Source organism: Channa argus, chromosome 1, assembly GCF_033026475.1.
Source record: "Channa argus isolate prfri chromosome 1, Channa argus male v1.0, whole genome shotgun sequence".
Lineage (NCBI taxonomy): Eukaryota > Metazoa > Chordata > Actinopteri > Anabantiformes > Channidae > Channa > Channa argus.
The window spans coordinates 51,463,430-51,480,670 of NC_090197.1; the positions used below are offsets into that span (position 1 = coordinate 51,463,430).

At 39.6% G+C, this 17,241-nt stretch overlaps 2 pseudogenes; both read right to left on the minus strand.

Moving 5' to 3' along the window:
• Positions 1–1,207: 1,207 nt before the first annotated feature.
• LOC137139538 (ribonuclease inhibitor-like) lies at positions 1,208–2,750 on the minus strand (annotated as a pseudogene).
• LOC137098706 (protein NLRC3-like) lies at positions 2,704–17,226 on the minus strand (annotated as a pseudogene).
• Positions 17,227–17,241: the final 15 nt, after the last annotated feature.

The following is a 17,241-nucleotide window of genomic DNA, read 5'->3' on the forward strand; positions in this document are numbered from 1 at the left end:
CAACTGAAGCTACATCACTGCTGGTTTTTCTCATGTGAGAACTCTACAGGGTCTGTGGTGCTGATTTGAATGATGTGACTGATGGTCATTGCTCCAGTGGAGACGGTGCAGAACCAACAAACCTGGATCCTGGTGGTTTGCAAAGAAACACTTATTGCAAACAGGCACAGGTCAAGTTTTTAAGAAGTTACTGAGACATTTTAACATGCCCAGAGAGCCCTCACACGCCATATTTATTGGCGTCTATATTCCTCCCTCTGCCTCTGCAGACGGCGCCTGTAACGTAATACACTCAGCCAGACTCCAGTCTCCTCTTTATAATCTCAGGTGACTTAAATCACGAGCCTCTCTCCAAGACCCTCTCAACCTTCACATAGTATTTGGATTGTCACACCAGGGGGGGGGAGACACGGGACCTGATGTACTTGTCTTTTTATATAATATTTCACGGTTTGAAACTGAAAATAGGAGAGAAGTGTGAAAATTACACACTTATTCTGTACTCGGTAAGGACAGCAGGGACATAAACATGCACAGGTGTTGGCGATTTTATCAAAAAGATTTGGCTTAACAAATTTAATTCTATAAACAAATGTTGTAAAGTGTAAAACCTGCCATCATCTCCTGTGTTAATGACATTTCAGCAGGTACAAATCAGACACGAATGATCATATTTGTCCCCACTGGATGAAGCTCTGTTCATTCAGGATGCTGAAGGCGAGAAGAAAGTTTTTCCTTAAAATGGCTTTTTTCTCAGTTGTATCATATGAGCATTTATGGGAACATGTCCATTTGTAAATAATACTAGTGGAGGACATATTTAATGACTCCACTCACTGTAAGATATATTAGATTTATTTGTTTGCAGAACTGCTCCAAGGTCAGTTATTGTCTAACAGCAGATCATCCCACACTGTAGTGACCCAGATTCACTTCATGCTCACAGGTGCTTATCAAAGTGCTGAAAAGGGAAAAACACATCCTGGAAACACTTGATGTGTCTAGGACCAGAAATGGTCATTTTTAACATTAATAACAATAAACAGATATAATTGATTTCCAGTTGAGAGACTTTACTGATTATAAAAAATCATTTATTATCAGCTATTTATCGGTTATTAATATAAAGATAATGAGAAACTGTCTATTGTTGCTAAAAACCAGGAGTTCAGAGAGAAACATTACACTATTTTACTTTAATACTCCATCACTTAAACAGAAACATGAATTTAAGATCTGAAGGAATCAAACAAGACAAAGTCAAATCCAGGTGGAGGTGGAGGAGGTGGTTGAGTGTGGAGCAGAAGGAGTGGAGGAGTCTCAGTGTGTCTGCAGAGACTGTGTAGAAGGACAGAGCAGCAGCAGAGCAGATCCACTGCTGATCCAGATCCAGAGGATCACACAGGGATGATGGTGGACTTGACATTGTGTCTGACAGTGGAGCTGTTCTCAGAGCAGTTCAGACTGCAGCACTGAGAGTCATCTCCACTTCTTCTGATTCCTCTGTCAGTCACTGCTGGATGAAGCTCTCCTCTCCACTCTACCTCCCAGTAACATGGTCCAGTCAGAGCCTCTCTGCACACAACATGCTGCTGCTGCAACATCTGCATCATCAGGACACAGAGAGATCATCACTTCCACCTGTGGAGAGAATGAGAGAGAACAGAGGAGATCAGTGATGTTTCCAGAGACTCACTTCATCATCTGTCAGTCAGCAGAGGTTCTGGTCTGTACAAAGACCACATGGTTACTAAATGTAACCATGGTTCTTTGATTTGCAGGCTTCAGTCAGACTGATCTTAGAGCTGTGACAAAGATGAAACTGATCAATAGTTTAGTGTTGAAATCAGATCAGATTTGATGAATGAGGACCACTGTCTCTATACATGTTGTGAGGCTGTCAGCTGGAATCCAGCTTTATTTCCTGTCCACATGAAGACAACAACAACAGTTGTCTTCACATAAACTCAAAGACATGATGACAACAAGCTTCTGGCTGATTTGATTGGCTGATTGTTCTCTCTGTCTTTCTGTCCAATCCTGAAGTCTGTCCCCATTCTCCTCTCACAGCTTCACTGAGGAAAGCAGCCACTGAGAAGGTTGGAGCTTTACAGGAAAACTAGATCTTTGCTTTGATACTAACTGGGTTTAGAACAAAACTGCTGAAAGCAGCATGGACTGACTCCAACCCTCTACTGACCTCAGAGTCTCCAGTCTACAGTGTGGACTCTCCACAAGATCAGACAGAAGCTTCACTGCTGAATCCTGCAGGTTGTTTCCTGCCAGGTCCAGTTTCTCAGATGGGAGGGGTTGGACTTCAGAGCTGAGACCAGACAATCACAGCTGATCTCTGACAAACTGCAGCAACTCAATCTGAATAAAGAATCCAAGATGTAGATCAAATCATTAATAATCAAGCAGATTTGTCCTAATCAATGGTGTTTTCTCTAAAATGAGCAAAACTAAAAACTATTTTACTACTAAACTATTCATTAGTGAGAAATATGAGCATTTGAGATCTGAAGGTTTAATTTGACAGAAAAATGACACATGACTAAAAATAATTAGATGCAACAAAACCCAATATTTGTCTGACATTCCCCAAAATGTATTGATCATCTTTGGATTATCCAGGACTCTGCAGCCAAAGGTCTCATCCAATCTAAAACATGTGAACACGTTACTTCATCATGTTCAGTTGGAAATTCTTTTGGAAGTATTCAAAGCTCTGCATGGCCTTGCTCCTGCATAACTGGCCAATTTGAGCCTTTATGATGTTGCCTCCCTCATGCTGTGATCTACTTCAGCTGCTGAAGTTCAACTCAGAACCAGAACTGAGACTCTGGACTGAACTTCCCTTTCACATTCACCAACACAGTTTCATTGCAGAGTTAAACATGTGTCTCTTTAAGGTTGCAGATCCATTATAATGCAGCTTTTCACTGACTGTAAATTGATTTTAATAAGTATATTATTGCTGTTCTAAAAAGAGTTTGAGTTTATTACTTTTACATTTTAAAAAAAGTTTCTTTGTATTTGGTTTAGTTTTATTATTATTGTCTTAAATAAATGTAGGTTTATTATTAATACATTTACCTGAAACTGAAGAAAATATTTTTAGTCTGTGGATATAAGAAACATTTAACTTCACAATGTAATTGATTCATTAATGACAGTTGGGGACAAAACACATAAAATCTGCAACAGTATCAGTCAGTGAACTGACCTCAGAGTCTCCAGTCTACAGTGTGGACTCTCCAGAAAACCACACAGCAGCTTCACTCCTGAATCCTGCAGGTTGTTGACACTCAGGTCCAGTTGTCTCAGATGGGAGGGGTTGGACTTCAGAGCTGATACCAGAGAATCACAGCTGATCTCTGACAATCTGCAGCAACTTAATCTGAATAAAGAATCAAAGATGTAAGTTGAGAAACAAAGTTCCTATTTGAAACCATCAATGTTTCATCATCTGATCAGAGCTGAGATCAGGATTTTCTCTCAGGATTCTTCAATAATATATTTCTGTCTTTCTTCTTCTTCATTTGGACAGTCCATGTTGTCTTTGTGAAGACAGAAGCAACAATCTGATCATTAGTGAAATGTTAGAGTCTAAACTGCTAAACACAAACTTCAACCTCTTGTCTGCTCTTAATGATCAAACCTTCAAACTAAGGTTTTTCTGTGTCTGTCTTCAAACACTGGACAGAGACAGAGAGGAGGAACTTTGTCCTCACACATTTGAAATGTCTCTAAGGTGGATCTCACAGCACATCTGCTATCATTCACCTGGATTTGGCTTCATGTGATCAGACAATGTAGTGATTGGAAAAAGATCCAGTTTGTCTGCAGCAACACGTTGGTTGTCCTCAACACACATTTGTCCTCCCTGCTCTCTCATGTGTCTCTCACATGTCTTCACACATGCAAACTATTTCCCATATGATGTAAAGCTGTCAATCATCTCCTGTTGCACTTGATAGTAGTTGTGGAATGTTTGGAGGATTTCTTTCCTTTTCTCTGCACCTTCCAATCCCACTCTGCTGCTCCTCTCTACATTTATTCCACTCAAATCAAACAGGATCAACTGTCTCTGCTTCTTGACACAGTTGGCAGTTGGATGCTTCTTCATTAGCTTCAGTCAACTATTTAGTGCTGTGTGTCCTGTTCTTAACCTGTGGATTAAATCTTCAATTCTAAGTCTGACAATCAAATGTCATTTTCACATTTTTACATCAGATTTTTCTTCTTTCAAATCAGTCGACACTTTCAAAACTTACTTTCAACCACTGAACAGTTTGAATGTGAATTGACCTCAGAAACATAAACCTGTCTGTAGTTTAGTGTCACCACAACTTTCACATCATATTAAATTAAAAAATGCTGTCTGACCTCAGAGTCTCCAGTCTACAGTGTGGACTCTCCAGAAAACCACACAGCAGCTTCACTCCTGAATCATACAGCTTGTAGTTGGAGCTCAGGTCCAGTTGTCTCAGATGGGAGGGGTTGGACTTCAGAGCTGAGACCAGAGAATCAAAGCTGATCTCTGACAAACTGCAGCAACTCAATCTGAATAAAGAATCAAAGATGTCGATCAAATCATTAGTAATCAATCAGATTTGTCCTAATCAATGGTGTTAAAGTGACTTTGTCCTTGTGTTATTGTGGATCATCAGAATGTCAGACTTCTACAGACATCATCCAAATGTCAGCACAACATTCATACACCTATTCATGTCAGCACTGATTCAGAACATGCTGCTCACCTCACTCACCAATGTACAGTGGTGGAAAGTAATGGAGCACAAATATTTCCTTACTGTAATTTGTCACATTTCACTTAACTTAAGTAAATTTAATTATGGCTACTTTGACTCTTACTCCACTACATTTCTAATATTGTTGTGTTCTTATGTTACAATCAGGTTATTTTACAGATTTCATAATTAACCACTTTGTTTTCTTATGAAAACGAGTAACAAGTGACACAGAAATGTCTTTATTAAACCAGGTGCAGGCTGTTATTTGACATATTAGCAATAATCAAAAGTGAGCTCAGCAATTTTCCTTTTTGGCGTGTTGTGTGCAGTTTGGCCTGAGAGCTGCATTCACCGCACAGGATTTAAACCCCAGACTGATGGTGTCTTTTTAGATATAAAGGTGCTGAATTTATTGTAAAATGTGCCTTCAAATCGGATCCTTGAAGCCGATGTCAGAGTGGATCAAACCATATAATGACACGTGCTCATAATGTTTTCTTAATAGAACTTGTCATTGCATCCTTCTTTGTTCCATGGGCACAGAAAGGAGCAGATGTGAAGCAGTGCTATGTGAGTTCTTGGTGTTACAGCACTGAGAACTGGGACAGAGCTGGTACCTGCTTATTCACACATTCACATATTGACTGACTGAAGTGTTTTTTGCTTTTCCTCTTATATATATATATATATATATATATATAGTGTCTATTACCATGAATTAGTACATTTTTCTTTTTCTGTAGGAAACTGATGAAAGCTGTCTCTGACTGAGCCAAGTTTACTGTATCAGTACAGTGTATTACTGTAAGTTATTGTGTTGTGTGGTGTATTTTATTTTATTTTCCATATCTTAAGCATAGCGGGTTTATGGCATAATAATAATAATAATAATAATAATAATAATAATAATAATAACAATAATAATAATAATAATAATAATAATAATAATAAACAATAATAATGGCATAATGTTTGGGCTAGAGTGCCAACATACTCTAGGATCACCACTGGGTGAGGGGATCCAGATTGGCTCAAAGGCTCAGTCTCTACAATCAAACATGGCTCGTGGCTCAGCACTTTGACAATTCTGTCATCAAGTTGAAAAAAAGAAGAAGTTTGAAAAGAACTGAGCTCTTTCACCATCTCCACAACATCACAGTGGGAAAAGATTCAGTGCATAAAGGCCACAGGCAGAAACCACTGTTGAATGTGTGGAACCTTCCAGCTGTCAGGAGACAAATGTCAGAGAAACAAAGTTTCATCTTCACACTTTTCACTCTTTAACACTTGAGAAAAACTCGGCTTTCCTTAAGTTCATGGTCCACTACTAGTGCAGACAAGGTACTAGTCCAAGGCCCAATCAGACTGTCAGCCTGTTCCTCCTCAGCACCACTTTCCTTCAAGTACAGTCTGCAAACATGGAGACATCTCCCATCAGCCAGTCTGGACTTATTTCACTTCTCTATGTGGACTCAACTTAAAGTCCCACATAGTGTTGAGGGATTTGACCTGAGGAAATGGTTTTCACATTTGTGCTCAGACAAACGTAGAAACTAATGAACCAAACGAAACCTGAACATTCACTTATGGATTTAAGATGGAAAACTGACCTCAGAGTCTCCAGGAGACAGTTTGGATTTTTCAGGCCAGAACAAATAAGCTTCACTCCTGAATCCTGTAGGTCCCAGTTTCCACTCAGGTCCAGTTCTCTCACACGGGAGGGGCTGGACTTCAGAGCTGAGGCCACAACTTCACAGTGAGTCTCTGAGAGTCCACAGTAAGAAAGTCTGTGATCACAGATAATGAAAAATAATATTAATATTTAATTTTTAAGTATAATCAAAGATTTATTATAAAGTTTATATTTTCTTTATTTTGATCACAAAGCAGAATGAGATGGAGGCAGCAGCTAAATGGTCTGAACTTAACCTCTATAACACTTTTCTACATTATGGAGACACAAACACACACACACACACACACACACAGTCCCCTGGGTCAATCAGCTCCTCTTGTCCACATGTACATGTCCTCAATCTACACACAGAATCCACAATGTACCAAATTTATGTAAAAGTCACTTTGAACAGAAGCTTCATGCAGTGATTAAACACTGTCTCCTGAAAATGAAGTTTAAACTTCATTTTTAGTTAGAAACTAAAGTTTCTCAGTTGCTAATTTACTAAAACTCGTGTCCAATTCAATCCCCTCTGCTCCACTCAGCCCCCCACTCCCTGCTCTGTCATTCTGACATTCCACTAAATCAGACTGCAGTCACAGTATCTGTAGTTTCACACTGACACCACAACAAAGCAGAAAAACCTTCAACACCCATCGTGTTATATATTACATGAGCTAAACCACAACGTGCACTGATTAAGTGTCACACTTCATGTCTGCCAGACTTTGATCATACAGTTGTTGGACAGAATTGGACGAATCTCTCTAAATGTCCATATCTATGGTGTAATAACTGTTGGTTCCAACACTAACTTCATCCAGAGGGTTGGTGAATAATGTTTCCTATTGCTGCTGAAAAGCTGAAACTGTTAACACATCATTTGATCCCTGAACACTTTACACATCTGAAAGTGACACTATTTTCCATCTCTGCTCATGTTGGAGGATTTAGTGTGATGCTGTTGAATTGTACTGCTTCACACTAACAGATGTTTGTTCTACTTTGTCCACTGAGATGATATTAATGTGGGCTAATCCACAATCAGCTGTTTGTAGAATGGAGAACATCTCCAACAAACACTGAACATTAGAACCAGCATGAAGAGGATGGATCACAGAACACACACACACACACACACACACAGATTTCATGGTTCTGACTCTCTGTCCCACCACAGTGGGATCTATCATGTGTGTTAAGTGTGATTGATCACATCTGGACTTACTGAGCCTTTCTGCAGTTCCTCACAGCTGGGATCAGTCTCTGTCGTCCCTCCTCTGATGTGTTGTACTTCTTCAGATCCAACTAATCCAGAACCTCCTCTGACATCTGCAGCATGTAGGCCAGAGCTGAGCAGTGGATCACAGAGAGTTTATTCTCTGATATGTTCTCTGACTTCAGGAACTCTTGGATCTCCCGATGTACTGAGTGGTCCTTCATCTCCATCAGACAGTGGAAGATGTTGATGCTTCTGTCAGGAAACATTTTATCACTGTTCATCTCCTTCAAGTTGTTGATGATTCTCTGGATGATTTCTGGACTGTTCTCTTTCTGACCCAGCAGACCTCCTAGGAGTCTCTGGTTGGACTCCAGAGAGAGACCATGAAGGAAGCGGACAAACAGGTCCAGGTGACCATTTTGACTTTGGAGGGATTTTTGCATGGCTAACTTCAGGAAAACCTCAAGAGATGGGTTTTGAGATGAGTATTTCTTCCCCAGGAAGTCCTCCAGTACCTTTCTCTCCCTGTTGGTGTAACAGTGGAAGAAGTAAACTGCAGCCAGAAACTCCTGAATGCTCAGATGAACAAAGCAGTAGACTATTTTCTGGAAGATCACACTCTCTCTTTTGAAGATCTCTGTACAAACTCCTGAGTACACCAAGGCCTCTGTGACATCAAGACCACACTGCTCCAGGTCTTCTTGGTAGAACATGATGTTTCCTTTCTCCAGATGTTCAAACGCCAGCCTCCCCAACTTCACAAGAACGTCCCTGTCAGCCTCCGTCAGCTCCTGTGGACTGGTCTCATGTCCTTCATCATACTTGTTCTTCTTCCTCTTGGTCTGAACCAGCAGGAAGTGTGAGTACATGTCAGTCAGGGTCTTGGGCAGCTCTCCTCTCTGCTCTGTAGTCAACATGTGCTCCACAACTGTAGCAGTGATCCAGCAGAAGACTGGGATGTGACACATGACGTGGAGGCTCCTGGATGTGTTGATGTGGGAGATGATTCTGCTGGACAGCTCTTCATCACTGAACCTCCTCCTGAAGTACTCCTCCTTCTGGGCATCAGTGAAGCCTCGTACTTCTGTTACCCGGTCGACACATGTAGGAGGGATCTGATTGGCTGCTGCAGGTCTGGAAGTTATCCAGACCAGAGCCGAGGGAAGCAGATTCCCCTTGATGAGGTTTGTCAACAGCACGTCGACTGATGACTTCTGTGTGACATCAGACACAACCTCACTGTTGTTGAAATCCAGTGAACGTCTGCTTTCATCCAGGCCGTCAAAGATGAACAAAAGTTTACAGACAGCCAGCTGCTCTGCTGTGACCTTCTGTAATGTTGGATGGAAAACATGGAGCAGCGTGAGAAGACTGTACTGCTCATCTTTGATCAAGTTCAGCTCCCTGAACGAAAGCACAACCAGCACACTGACATCTTGGTTTTCCAAGTCCTCTGCCCAGTCCAGACTGAACTTCTGCACCGAGAAGGTTTTTCCAACACCAGCGACACCGTTGGTCAGAACCACTCTGATGTGTCTCTGTTGCTCAGGTAAGACTTTAAAGATGTCGTGGACCTTGATTGGAGTGTCATGGAGGGTCTTCATCTTGGAAGCTGTCTCAAGCTGCCTCACCTCATGTTGGGTATTAACCTCTTCACTCTGTCCCTCTGTGATGTAGAGCTCAGTGTAGATCCTGTTGAGGAGGGTTCCACTTCCTGTTTCATCACTTCCTTCAATCACACATTCACATCTCCTCCTCAGACTGATCTTATGTTCATCTAAAAGCTCCTGCAGACCAACATCTGCTGAAAGATCAGAAACTATGTGAGAATGAAGAAACAGAATCCAACAAAAAGAAACAAAGATGTCTAAGAATATCTGATATTTAAAATTACACAAAAATGTGCTGTATGATGTAACAAATGTCTCCAAAAAATAACAACTCCAGTTTTCAGAAACATCAGCAGATGAACAACAGATGTTCAGTCTTACTTTGTACAGTCCTGTTCTGACTGACTGTCTTCAGTCCAGGTCTTGTTCTGGATCTTTTTGCACACTGGGGACAGGAGGAGTCTCCTGATGAGACTGGATCCTTCAGGACGTCCTGACACAAAGCACAGCAGGACAGCTGCTCCTCCACAGAAACTTGTGTCCACATCCTCTTTCTGTGGACATTAAGAAAACTCAGTCTGGGCATGAATTTTGACAATTTGTTCTTACAGGACTGTTTTGATTTTCAGACATCAGTCCTTTCAAATTGGACATGTAACTACTAAGTGTTCAGCAGATGTGTGTAACTTCATTATACAAAAACCTCAGACATGTCTCAGAGTGGACTGAAAGCTGCCATTTAATCAGAAATTTATCAGAGAGGTCAGAGGTAGTTGGTCTGACACAATCCACACAAAGTTCAACAGCAAGTTTTCACAGGAAAAGTAGAAAACAACAAATGAGCTGATGAAGTGAGGAGCACACGTCCTGTGGATGAGTGGAAAATTATTTTTATGGTGAAGAAACATTTTAATAATTCACCAATAAGAATCCTCTGCAGCTGTAGGATATGTGTCTTCTTAAACATAACCTTATAAACATAAGGACCTTGATCTGACATTTCTAACATCACACTGGAACCTGCTGAAACATAACCTGCTCTGAAATAACACCAAGCGAATAAAGTGCAGGAAATGTGTGTCATCATTTTAGATTTTACATGATGTCACACCCTCAGTGCTCTGCACAAGTCATGTGATCAGTTGTATACAAGAGATTAAAAGGTGGAGGTTTGATTTAAAAATATTTATCAGATATTGTATTGATTAAATATGTCTTGATTTCAGTTGGTATTTCATTTTTATTTTTTTATCTTACACAATTTCAGTTGTTTTTAAAGTCTTTTATTATTATCATTGTTGGAAGAGTTTTCATTAAGAATCTCCATTACCAGTAATAAAATATAATAAGTACATGCAATGATTTATAAATCATTTGAAACCTGTTTATGAAACTTGTACAATGTACAATCATAAATATACACGTATATATAAAAGAAAAGGATTAATTAATAAAATAATAGTTGTTAATTTGAACTCCCTAAGTAAACTTCAGGAAATTGGTATGATATGAAAAGTATTGTATGAATGAATGAGACGGACAGATTCTTCAGACTCAGCAAAAAGGGACTGAGAGAAACCCTCAGTTTGTTAAAGAAAAGCTTCACCAGCAGGTTCACAAAAGTAAAGTTACTACTTTAAGATTTATTAGAAATAAACTAAAATACTCTGTGGACTGTGAAAGTAAATTATACAAACTACAGTATTTAGTCACAGTAAATCTAAGATTTCTACATCATTTCAAAACCTAAATCCTCCTACAATCTCATCATCAGTGTGTATGTGATGTAAACAGGTGAACGTGAATAACCTGGTAACCACGGTAACACTTCAGGGATTTTAACCCGATCAGTTAATGTTTAAAATTCGTGCTGTGAGTAAAAGTGGCGTTTGTTGGTCATATTTTTATCACTTTAGTTCAGCTGAATCCTCTGGTTCCTCCTTCATAGTGACCTGACTCCAGGGTTTATTACATATGTGCTGACGACAAGAACAACAGTGGACAGAGAAGCTGACAGCACAGTTTTGGTGGTGAACCAAAGAGTCACTGTGTTAAACTACAGAGAAGCAACAACAACTTTCTACCCTGACATGTCCTGTCCTGTCACCAGCCTCCATCTGCAGAGAGACAAAACCCCTACAGCTTTAAGTTGGAGACATAGACTCCTCCTGATCATCATCTCTACTGAAATGTCTGTTGTTGGTAACAGTGAAGAGCAACTGATAAAACAGAGCAGAAGTTTGTCTTCCTGCTCACTGAGTCATCTTCAGTCTCTTACTTTGTGTCTGAGGGTCCAGGTCCATTACTAAAGCCTGGAGGAATGCTTCTGGACCGGTCACTCTTCATAGACAGACAGCTGGATCCTGAAGACTCTGTTCTGTCCTTTTCGTCCATCTTCTGAACATCAGCTCTGGGAAATGACAAAAAGGAAGAAGCACACAGATGTTACTGCACCACTGCTTTCTTACTTTAGAGCAACAGAAATTAATTTCTAAGAACAGTTTCTGTTTTAGCAGCTTCTTCTCATGAGTCTGTCTGTGTGTGTTATCAGCTTTAATGTGATGTTTTCATGATCAACAGCTTGAATTAAAAAGGGTTTTAGTAGAAATGTTGGTATTTGCCTGCAGTATAATCACAAAGATCATTATGATCATTACGTCTTAATCAAACATTACATTTATCATCAGTAAGTTCATATCATACAAAGAGCAGCAGATTTATGTGATTCAAACAACCATCTGACCACATTAGAAACATTTCAACAAACATTTCTATAAACTGACAGGAGTAACTGAGCTCAGTAACCAGGAGGTAACACACAGTACAAGTTCCTCATTTTCTCTGAGTCTCTCTGTATAAACAGCAGTGGACAGTGTGTGTTGTGTCCACAGGGACAAACTGACTCAGAGACTTTGACAGTAAAATAAGAAGAATGTTGGATTAACACTCACCCTGTCTCACACTTCACTTGGGTTATTAGCAAATTTACATTTATGAATATAGAATTTAGCAAATATAAAAATATTAGAAAATATTGGTCACTGTCCTCTTCACTTTGTGTCTATGTCCCTCTCTGTCTCCCTCTCTCTGTCCCTTTCTGCAGGTGTCCCCGGCTTTGGAGCTGTGTGTTTCTCCAGTGTGCAGCTACTGGTCCTAACAACCTGCCAGATGTTTTGTTGTTGCCCACCCTGAGCCTGGTTCTGGTTCTACACATCTGTATAGTCTTCATTTCATTCTGTAAAGTGACTTTGTTGTGAATTGGTGCCATATAAATAAAGTTGAATTCTAATTCAACTAATTCTAATTGTAATTGAATATTCCATAAACATTCTTTAAAAGAAAAGTTGAAATTATTAAATTAATTATTGATTTAAATGAAAGTAAGGACATCTGACTCAAACACAGTATAATCACAGGTCCAAAACAATTGGATAGATTTCTTTTTATTAGTTAAAATATATTTGAAGAGGAATTTTATCTGTAATTGGAGAAAAGTTGGAAGGACATCTTATACTGCAGTATAAATATATACACAGTATCATTTCCAGGGTTCATTCACCTTTTCAAGCTTTTCCAGCACTTACATATTTGCACAAATGGATAAATACTGGAAATGATTAGCACTTTTAACATATTTTTAAAAATGGCATTATGCTATTGTAGCATCTGTAGCATCACAAACACTAAATAATTTACAAACACAAAACTTAAACTCACAATATTTAATATTATATTAAATACTCAAACAATTAAAACCCTAGTCACAGCAGACTAGTGTTACCTCTAACCTCCAACCAAAAGAGAATCAACTCCTTCATCTGCTCTCCTACCAATCAATGGGGAGACAGCAGGGGGATCAACAGGTGGCACTGATTACACTAGAAACAACCAGCATTGATTTCTTAATAGCAGAAGACACTAAGATACACACACACACTTGACAAATAATTTCCTGGAAAATGTAAAAAGTAACATTATTTCTCTTTGTATTCTGCAAATCAAAGCAAAACCTGATATGACAAACAGTTGTTACACAAATTAGATGATTGTGGCAATTTCATATCAATCTCCTTTAAATTGTGCATGAATGTTCAGCTTTCTTCTTCTTCATTTGGACAGTTCATGTTGTCTTTGTGAAGACAGAAGCAACAATCTGATCATTAGTGAAATGTTAGAGTCTAAACTCTGCTAAACACAAACTTCAACCTCTTGTCTGCTCTTAATGATCAAACCTTCAAACTAAGGTTTTTCTGTGTCTGTCTTCAAACACTGGACAGAGACAGAGAGTCCTCACACATTTGAAATGTCTCTAAGGTGGATCTCACAGCACAGCTGCTGTCATTCACCTGGATTTGGCTTCATGTGATCAGACAATGTAGTGATTGGAAAAAGATCCAGTTTGTCTGCAGCAACACTTTGGTCGTCCTCAACACACATTTGTCCTCCCTGCTCTCTCATGTGTCTCTCACATGTCTTTGAACATGCTTTAGTATCTACTCTGATGGAGGACGGACCAAACTATTTCCCATATGATGTAAAGCTGTCAATCATCTCCTGTTGCACTTGATAGTAGTTGTGGAATGTTTGGAGGATTTCTTTCCTTTTCTCTGCACCTTCCAATCCCACTCTGCTGCTCCTCTCTACATTTATTCCACTCAAATCAAACAGGATCAACTGTCTCTGCTTCTTGACACAGTTGGCAGTTGGATGCTTCTTCATTAGCTTCAGTCAACTATTTAGTGCTGTGTGTCCTGTTCTTAACCTGCTGATTCTTCTCTCCTCCTTCTATTTGCTCCAAGCTGATTTTCTGTTGCTGCTTTATACAAGTGTCTTCAATTCTAAGTCTGACAATCAAATGTCATCTTCACATTTTTACATCAGATTTTTCTACTTTCAAATCAGAGTCGACACTTTCAAAACTTACTTTCAACCACTGAACAGTTTGAATGTGATTTGACCTCAGAAACATGAACCTGTCTGTAGTTTAATGTCACCACAACTTTCACATCATATTAATCTCAGAACACAAATAAAAAATGGTGTCTGACCTCAGAGTCTCCAGTCTACAGTGTGGACTCTCCAGAAAACCACACAGCAGCTTCACTCCTGAATCCTGCATGTTCTAGTTCCAGCTCAGGTCGAGTCCTCTCAGATGGGAGGGGTTGGACTTCAGAGCTGAGACCAGAGAATCACAGCTGATCTCTGACAAATCGCAGCAACTTAATTTGAATAAAGAATCAAATATGTAGATCAAATCATTAGTAACAATCAATGGTGTTTTCTCTTTCTCTCTCTATGGAAGTAGATCAACGCCAAAAGGCCTGAGAGAGCACAAACCCAATTTTGAGAGCTCCTAGGTTTGTAAGTCAGTGTTTGTTTTGAGAGCGAGGGAGGAAGGATTTGAGAGAGCACAGTCCATTCTGAGTGCTCATTTCTGCATCTGCTCTCGGTTTTCCCCAGGTTGTTTTGGCAGCTTTTGAACAAGTATCGCCAGAGGTCAGCGCGACATGTTTTATTACAACAGCACTGCAACATGTCACACCCACATCCGGACGTCGGGTTCAATCGTTTTTCAAATTTAAAGTCCACAGAAATCAAAGACAAAGCGAAAAAAGGGGAAAACAGAAGGGAAACGTCCTGCATGTTGAACTAGTCAATTATCTAGCATAGTTTTTTCTTTTTATTACACACTGTAAATACAAACCCGATTCCAAAAAAAACTCATAAACTTATATTTTATTCACAATAGAATATAGATAACATATCAAATGTTGAAAGTGAGAAATTTTTAAATGCTTTGCCAAATATTGGCTCATTTTGGATTTCATGAGAGCTACACATTCCAAAAAAGTTGGGACAGGTTGCAATAAGAGGCCAGAAAAGTTCAATGTGCATATAAGGAACAGCTGGAGGAGCAATTTGCACCTTATTAGGTCAATTGGCAACATGACTGGGTATAAAAAGAGCCTCTCAGAGTGGCAGTGTCTCTCAGAAGTCAAGATGGGCAGAGGATCAGCAATTCCCCCAATGCTGCAGCGAATTATAGTGGCGCATTATCAAAAAATTGCAAAGAGTTTGACGTTATCATCATCTACAGTGCATAATATCATCCAAAGATTCCGAGAATCTGGAACAATCTCTGGGCATAAGGGTCAATGCTGGAAAACCATATTGGATGCCCGTGATCTTCGGGCCCTTAGACGGCACTGCATCACATACAGGAATGCTACTGGAATATAAATCACAACATGGGCTCAGGAATACTTCCAGAAAACAGCGTCGGTAAACATAATCCCTCGTGTCATTTCCCGTTGCCGGCTAAATCTCTATAGGTCAAAAAAGAAATCATATCTAAACATGATCCAGAAGCGCAGGCGTTTTCTCTGGGCCAAGGCTCATTTAAACTGTGTGCAAAGTGGAAAACTGTTCTGTGGTCAGACGAATCAAAATTTGAAGTTCTTTTTGGAAAACTGGGACACCATGTCATCCGGACTAAAGAGGACAAGGACAACCCAAGTTGTTATCAGCGCTCAGTTCACAAGCCTGCATCTCTGCATCAATGCTGAAAAGTATATCCAAGTTCTAGAACAACATATGCTCCCATCCAGACGTCGTCTCTTTCAGGGAAGAACTTTCATTTTCCAACATGACAATGTCAGACCACATACTGCATCAATTACAACATCATGGCTGCATAGAAGAAGGATCTGGGTATTGAAATGTCCAGCCTGCAGTCCACATCTTTCACCCATAGAAAACATTTAGCGCATCATAAAGAGGAAGATGAGACAAAGGAGACCTAAGACACTTGAGCAATTACAAGCCTGTATTAGACAAGAATGGGACAACATTCCTATTCCTAAACGTGAGCAACTTGTCTCCTCAGTCCCCAAACATTTGCAGACTGTTATAAAAGAAGAGCGGATGCTACACAGTGGTAAACATGGCCTTGTCCCAACTTTCTTGAGATGTGTTGATGCCGTGAAATTTAAAATCAACTTATTTTTCCCTTAAAATGATACATTTTCTCAGTTTAAACATTTAATATGTCATCTATGTTGTATTCTGAATAAACTATACGTTTATGAGATTTGTAAATTATTGCATTTCTTTTTTATTCACAATTTGTACAGTGTGCCAACTTTTTTGGAATCGGGTTTGTATAAAGTCATTTATTATACACACTGTATCAAGACAGTCTACAGTTGTCAGCTTAATGGTAATTAATGAGCACGTTGAAAACACAGAGGCAGATCTGGCAGTACTTTACAGGTCATGATGAACCAACAACAGAAACTGTGAGACCAGAACAAGAATCAGGACAAACAGGTTTGTTCACACGTAAAAAGACCACCCACACACACACACACAGTCGTGTCTCACTAGACTGGTGAAGACACTCTTGAAATAATTCTTATATTAACACCAACCATTTAGAACTAAAACCAAGTCTTAACCCTCAGACAGACCTTTGAAATTGTCAGGAGCCAAAACTTCTTCACAACAATGGTGTAAAAACAAAATTTGTCATTTAAAAGGAAACATCACATTTTCTACTTCCTGTTTTTTTCCAAAGTCTCTTCATATAAACAGCAGTGGACACTGTGTGTTCTGTCCTCTATTGTCCTCAGGGACAAACTGACTCAGAGGCTTTGACAGTAAAATAATAGTAATGTTGGATTAACACTCACTCTGTCTCAGTCTTCACTTTTCCTCCATCTGCTCTGTTCACTCTAAATGGAGGCTGTGTTCCCTTCCTGATCTAATGTACCTGGATCAAATGTTCAGTGTGGCCCCTCAGGTGTGTGTTTGATTCTCACATTAGATCAGATTGTGAACAGGATGTGTCTCTGAACTTCTCTCAGATCAGTAAATGAAGCAGAATCAGCTTCACAGTTGTGAGCTTCAGTATTTGGCTCAAACAGCTGCTGAACAACAAAGTGTCAGAGTCAGTTTTCAGTTTGTCAGATACAG